Source organism: Nycticebus coucang, chromosome 4 (assembly GCF_027406575.1).
Source record: "Nycticebus coucang isolate mNycCou1 chromosome 4, mNycCou1.pri, whole genome shotgun sequence".
In the NCBI taxonomy this organism is placed as follows: Eukaryota; Metazoa; Chordata; class Mammalia; order Primates; family Lorisidae; genus Nycticebus; species Nycticebus coucang.
In genome coordinates this window covers 74230846-74236550 of record NC_069783.1, presented here as the reverse complement: position 1 = coordinate 74236550, position 5705 = coordinate 74230846, and positions in this window count along the sequence as shown.

Sequence of the window (5705 nt, the reverse complement as noted above, 5' to 3'; positions counted from 1 at the left end):
GCTCTCTGACCACGAGGTGTGCAAGGAAGGTTATGCTTTGACTCTGGAGCAGACCTGTGTCCTGAAGCTCTTTGGGTACAAGACAGCTGAATTCAAGGTAACCATCAAATATATGTGGGATGCAAAGTTAGAGACCCTCCAACAGATGGGAGATGACTTGCCAGAGAGCATGTTGGGGTCAGCAGAAGAATCAGAGTCAGAGGACTTCTATGCGATCTCTGGACCATCCGATCTCATTCTGGATTGTGCTGGACGATGCAGGCCTGCTAGCACCTCTCTGGAGGAGCATCACCTGCTATAGTGGGTGGAGAGAAAAAAATGCAAATTGAGTCAGAGACTCAATGATGGATGGACAGTCATTAAAATGTACATAATACTTCTGTAAAGATTTCTCATTGAGAAAAAAAGACAGATTGTTTTTATGGAGATGCCATTTGATGCATAGATAGCTGTACAGAGTGTGTGTTCCCTGGAGGGTCCACATCTAGCTATGTGAGCTCAGGCAAGTCACTTAATTTTCCTTTGTGTCTGTTTCTCCAGCTGTAACCTACAAGGGTGATTAGGTCTTTTTGAGAGTCTCTTCTGTACCTCACATCCTTTGATTCCAAGATGAATGAAAAACAAGCAACTGGTTTTCTGAAAGATTTTAAAATCTGAAACTAGATTACATATTTTCAAAATAATAAAAGTGATTTGGAGACTGCCAAGCCACTGGCCAGTTTTAAGCATCTCCACAACCTAGAAATTTCTACTAAAGGAACCAGAAAGGCAATTCAGACCCAAAATGTCACGAGGAGAAATGATTGTTTGCTCTTGGTAATATGGGCCAGTTATTCCAGTCAAAAAAGTGAAATAGATTTGTCTTCCTGATATTTGAGACCTGGAGCTTACTCTCGTATTTCTGCTCTGTTTGATTTGGTTAATGCTTTGCAGAGGAGAAAGAGAAGAGAGAGAGAAAATGCGTGTTTGAAAATTGCAGCCACTTTTCTTCTGCAGCCACAGGCTGTGATGTCAAGAAGTAAATGACAGAACATGTCAGTTCTGCTATCTATAACCTCGTGCTTTGTAATCTCCCCCAGGGAAGCTGCATTCTTACAGCTTCTTAAACAGGAAGTAAACCTGGCAAAAACAAATTTAAGTGCATTTTACACTGGGTATACCACAGACTGCATGGAAATTCTGTCACTTTGTTTTTGAACAGTGTCTCTTTCAAAAATACGAATGAGGATCATGGGCATTCTCTTTAATTTCTCCTTAGCAACTCTGTTGGAAGGAAGAAATTTGGTGCCTTTAAACAGATTGTCCTCCCACACAGTAGCACTTGATAAAGGACTGTTGGAGGGGTGGAGTGAAGGAGAGGGAAGAAGGCAGAGGAGGAGTCAAGAAGAGGTAAAATCCAAAGACCAGAGCAGCCAGGAAGAGCCTAGGAGCCCTGGGTGATGAGAAAAACTGCAGGGAGCCAACAGAAAGTCCTAATGAAAAATCCTTCCTTCTCCATATCTTTATCTCCTGTAGAGAGTTGGGGTTTGGTACAGACTGTGTGATCTCACGGGATCCAGAGCTAACTGCTCTGAGCATTTCATGATACAAATTGTGGGACTTTGACTAACGCTGGCAAAGTACTTTAATTTCGTCCAAGGGATAGAGTATACAGGAATTTTTTTATTACATAGATCAATCATTAGAAACAGCTTAGATGACATTATTCATGCAGGTAACCTGAAATCAGTATGGTAATACTTGCAGGAAACAAGCAAGAATTACCCTCATGTACTTAGAGATTAAATTAAATCATTTTTGTTAAACTCACTCACTGAAAAAAATTATCGATTCTCCCAGTAATGATGTGATTCTGTGAATTAAATTGTATGTTATTTAGGGATTTCAGAGTAAAATTATTCCAAGGCTTGTTTCTCTTGGATAAAGGGCTATGAAATCTCATTTAGGGTGTAGAATATTATAATTGCATAAATTACTCAGGGTGGGGGAAGGGGAGAGCAGAAGGAGGGAGGGGTGGGGAAAGGAAGAGCAGAGAGAGGGAAGGAAGGAGGGGGGTGGGGCCTTGGTGTGTGCCACACCTTTTGGGGGCAATACACGATTGCAAGAGGGACTTTACCTAACAAATGCAATCAGTGTAACCTGGCTTATTGTACCCTCAATGAATCCCCAACAATTAAAAGAAAAAAAAAAAGATATTCACTTAAAAAAAATAGTTTTTTTTTCCTTTTAAAAATCTAGGAGTATGTGGCTCCCTGATGAGATCAGTGTCTTTTCAACCTCATATCAGCTTTATTTCTTGGCTCTTTCATAAACTTTCCTTCCTGTGCTACAAGAATTTCCAGAGGAGACTGTCATGTTCTTTCAAATTCTGCCAAGAAAAAAGTGCTCCAGTGCTCAGAGTTACATTTATTTCATTTGGTTGTTTCCTATAATAGAACACAGCTAAGGGAAAGGGTCAATGCTGACTTCTTACTAATAGCATATTTATAAATGTTGACTATGTAGTTGGATTAGCTTTATAAACAGACAGTTTATGCAGCGAACTTTACAGTGAAAACTTCCACATCTGTTCAGTAATATCTGAATTTTTTTTAAAGGAATGGGCAAATGGCTAAAATATCTCCTAAGTGTAAATTATCTTACCAAGTTTCTTCCATAGGTCAAATCTAAGACAAGAGCTTGTGTGCAGATAGTTTATTTTGGTAAATGATCCCAAGGAATGAAAATGAAAAAAAAGGAAGGAAGAAAAAATAATCCAAGGGTGTATTATGAAACTTTTCACACTATAGGCAGCTGGAGCTCAGGTCACTTGGGAACATCTATGGAACTAGTTAGAATTCACCTCAGAATTATTCACTCAAGGGATATAAGAGGAGACTATTTATCAAGCAACTTCTGTCCCCCACTGGTGAGTGCCCCATGGGTATTAGCTCCCTCTCACCTCTAGGCAGTCCTGCACATTGGAACAGTTGAGCAAGTTCTGCAGGAACGTGGAAGATGCCAGGTCGGAGAAGATGAAGGGGGTGGTTGGTCTAAACAAAGGTATTGTGAGGCTATATTCACAGGTGTAGTGGCCACACCAAGGCTGGAATGGAAGGGGGTCCTGGAAGATCTGAGACAGAGCCCAGGAAGTGTGAGAGATACATAATAAAATTCAAACACAAACATTTATATTTAATTCAATGTAAGGAGGTCTCATTAGAACATATCTGTGGAGGCACAGAGGGTGCTGAATACCTGAGAGGTAATAAATCTAAGCCATGGAATAAAGGGAAGATCATACCAAGGGAGTAAGTTAAAAGTTTCAATGACCAGCTTGGCCGACTTTACAATTTTGATCAAGGCTGAGACTGATTGAATTTCACTGAATTGAAGAGCCTACAAGATTATAGTGACTTCACGGTCATCCAGTTAACCTCCCCTTTGTAGCTGTAAAAAGCTAGTGGTCTTTGTCTAAAGTTTTCTAATGTTAAAGAACTCACAGTCTCCTGCGACAACCTAGTGTAGCTTTGGACATTTCTAACTACTAGATGTTGTGACAAAAAGTTGTCTGTATGAAGTTCCTTCTGATTGGTTTTGGACCCTTGAGGCCATGGAGAGCTACAGAGGGTCCCAAAAATATGTATATAGTTTAAGAAAGGAAAAAACTGTATTAAATTTGTAATACTCAAATATGTTTGACTTGTGAAATTGCAAGAGGTATTCAACGTGTATTCATTTTTTGTTACTAGTATATATTGAGTATTACAATTTTAATACAGTTTTTCCTTTCTTATAATGTGTACCCTCTGTATTTAGATCTGAAGAATTATGTCTCCCTGAATCCTTAGTTATCAAGCTTAAACATGTCCAATTTCTTCAGACACTTATCCCTTAGTTGATAGTGTTTGTAGGTCTTTTTCTTCTGCAGTCTCCTATATTGGGGTGCCCCAAATCAAGTGCCAGACAATGGGATTATAGACTGATAAACATTGGAAGGGGTACTGTTTTCTCCCTCAAGCTAGATAACACCATTCTAGTGATACAGACTGAAAGTGACACAGCCTTCCTAGAAGCCACTTTACACTGCTAAATGTAACTGAGTTCACTGTTAACCAAGGCCCCTGACTCTTTTTCAAATGACTGATAACTAAACCCTATTTTAATCCATCTTTGTACTTATTGGATGAATTGATTTTGGGGGGGGAGGGTAGCTGATATAGGGGAGGAACCTTACATGAATCCTTACTAAATGCATCTTGTTAGATCAGCCAATTGTTTTTACATGGTAAGAACTTTCATAATCATATTTTGACATTCAACATGTTGGTTACTGTTTTTAGATTTTTGTCACCCGTAAAGAGAAAAAACTGGTTTACTGGAAGTAGAAATGTTCCTTTGGAAATGGCCATTCAGCCAATTACTAAATCTAGTGATTTACTAGTATACAGGCAACGGAGTAGTGAAAAAGTTATACATCTACTTTTGAACAGGAGAAACCAGTAATCCTCCGAAAACACATCTGAGGGAGTGAGACAAAACTCAGACCCAATTCTAAGGAAGAGTCCAATCATCAGTGGTGAAGTGAAGGGAACATTTTTGTATTTCTGAGAAGAATTGTGCGGTGGTAGGTATAGTTGAGGTCACTAACTAGAAGTCATTTTTGTGAGAACCATTGGAAGTCCCAGTAGAACCTACTGCTCTGCTTGGAGAAGGGGTTCCTAGGGAGAAAGTAAGAAAGTTGCTATCCTCTCCCTTTCTCTATCCCAAAGGATGGGATGAGAACTACCACTACTCAGATTATCACAGGTTACTAAGGAGATATTTTTTATGACCCATGAGTATTTAATGATCCTTTCTTTTTTGTGAGTGGACAGCAAAAAATTGTTTTCGAACTTGATTTATCTTTCAGCATAAAAGCTCCTGACAACCTTCTGCCAGGCTACTTCATTTTGCCTAGTTTTGGAATAGGGCCAGTGAAGCCAGGGCTAAGTAGGAATGAGCATTTAAGTGCATACTGGATGAGACAATGTGGGCGCTGATTTTTGTCATTATACTCACTCAGCATATACATCTCCCCAACTTCCTCTATGTGTTTCCAGACCACATAATAGATATCTCTTTTAGTTCTAAATGTATATTATGTTTCCTCAGTAGAACTGGAGCTCTGCCATGAACCCTAGTCCATTTTCCTGTGGCCATGATGTTCTGCCTACCTCATTGCCAGATCTACTTTTGGGGCTTACAATAGGCAGAATAATGTCCTCCCAAAGATGTTCACATCTGAAGTTCTATTATCTGTTAGGTTATAAGGCAAAGGGGAATTAAGGCTGCAAATGGGATTAAGGTTGCTAATCAGCTGGCTTTAAGATAGAGAAGTTATCCTGGATAGTCTGAGGAGGCCTAGTGTGGTTTTAAAGGTCATTAAAATTGGAGGAGAGAGACCAAGACAGAAAGACATGAAATGATGGAAGGAGAGTCGAGGTGAGGTGATGTAAGAAGGCCTCAAGAGGCCATTGCTGACTTTGTAGATGGAAGAAAGGGCCATGAACCAAGAAATTCAGGTAGCCTCTATCAGGGGTGCTCAAACTTTTTAAACAGGGGGCCAGTTCACTGTCCCTCAGACCATTAGAGGGCCAGACTATAGTTTAAAAAAACAAAAACAAAACTATGAACAAATTCCTATGCATACTGCACATATCTTATTTTGAAGTAAAAAAATAAAA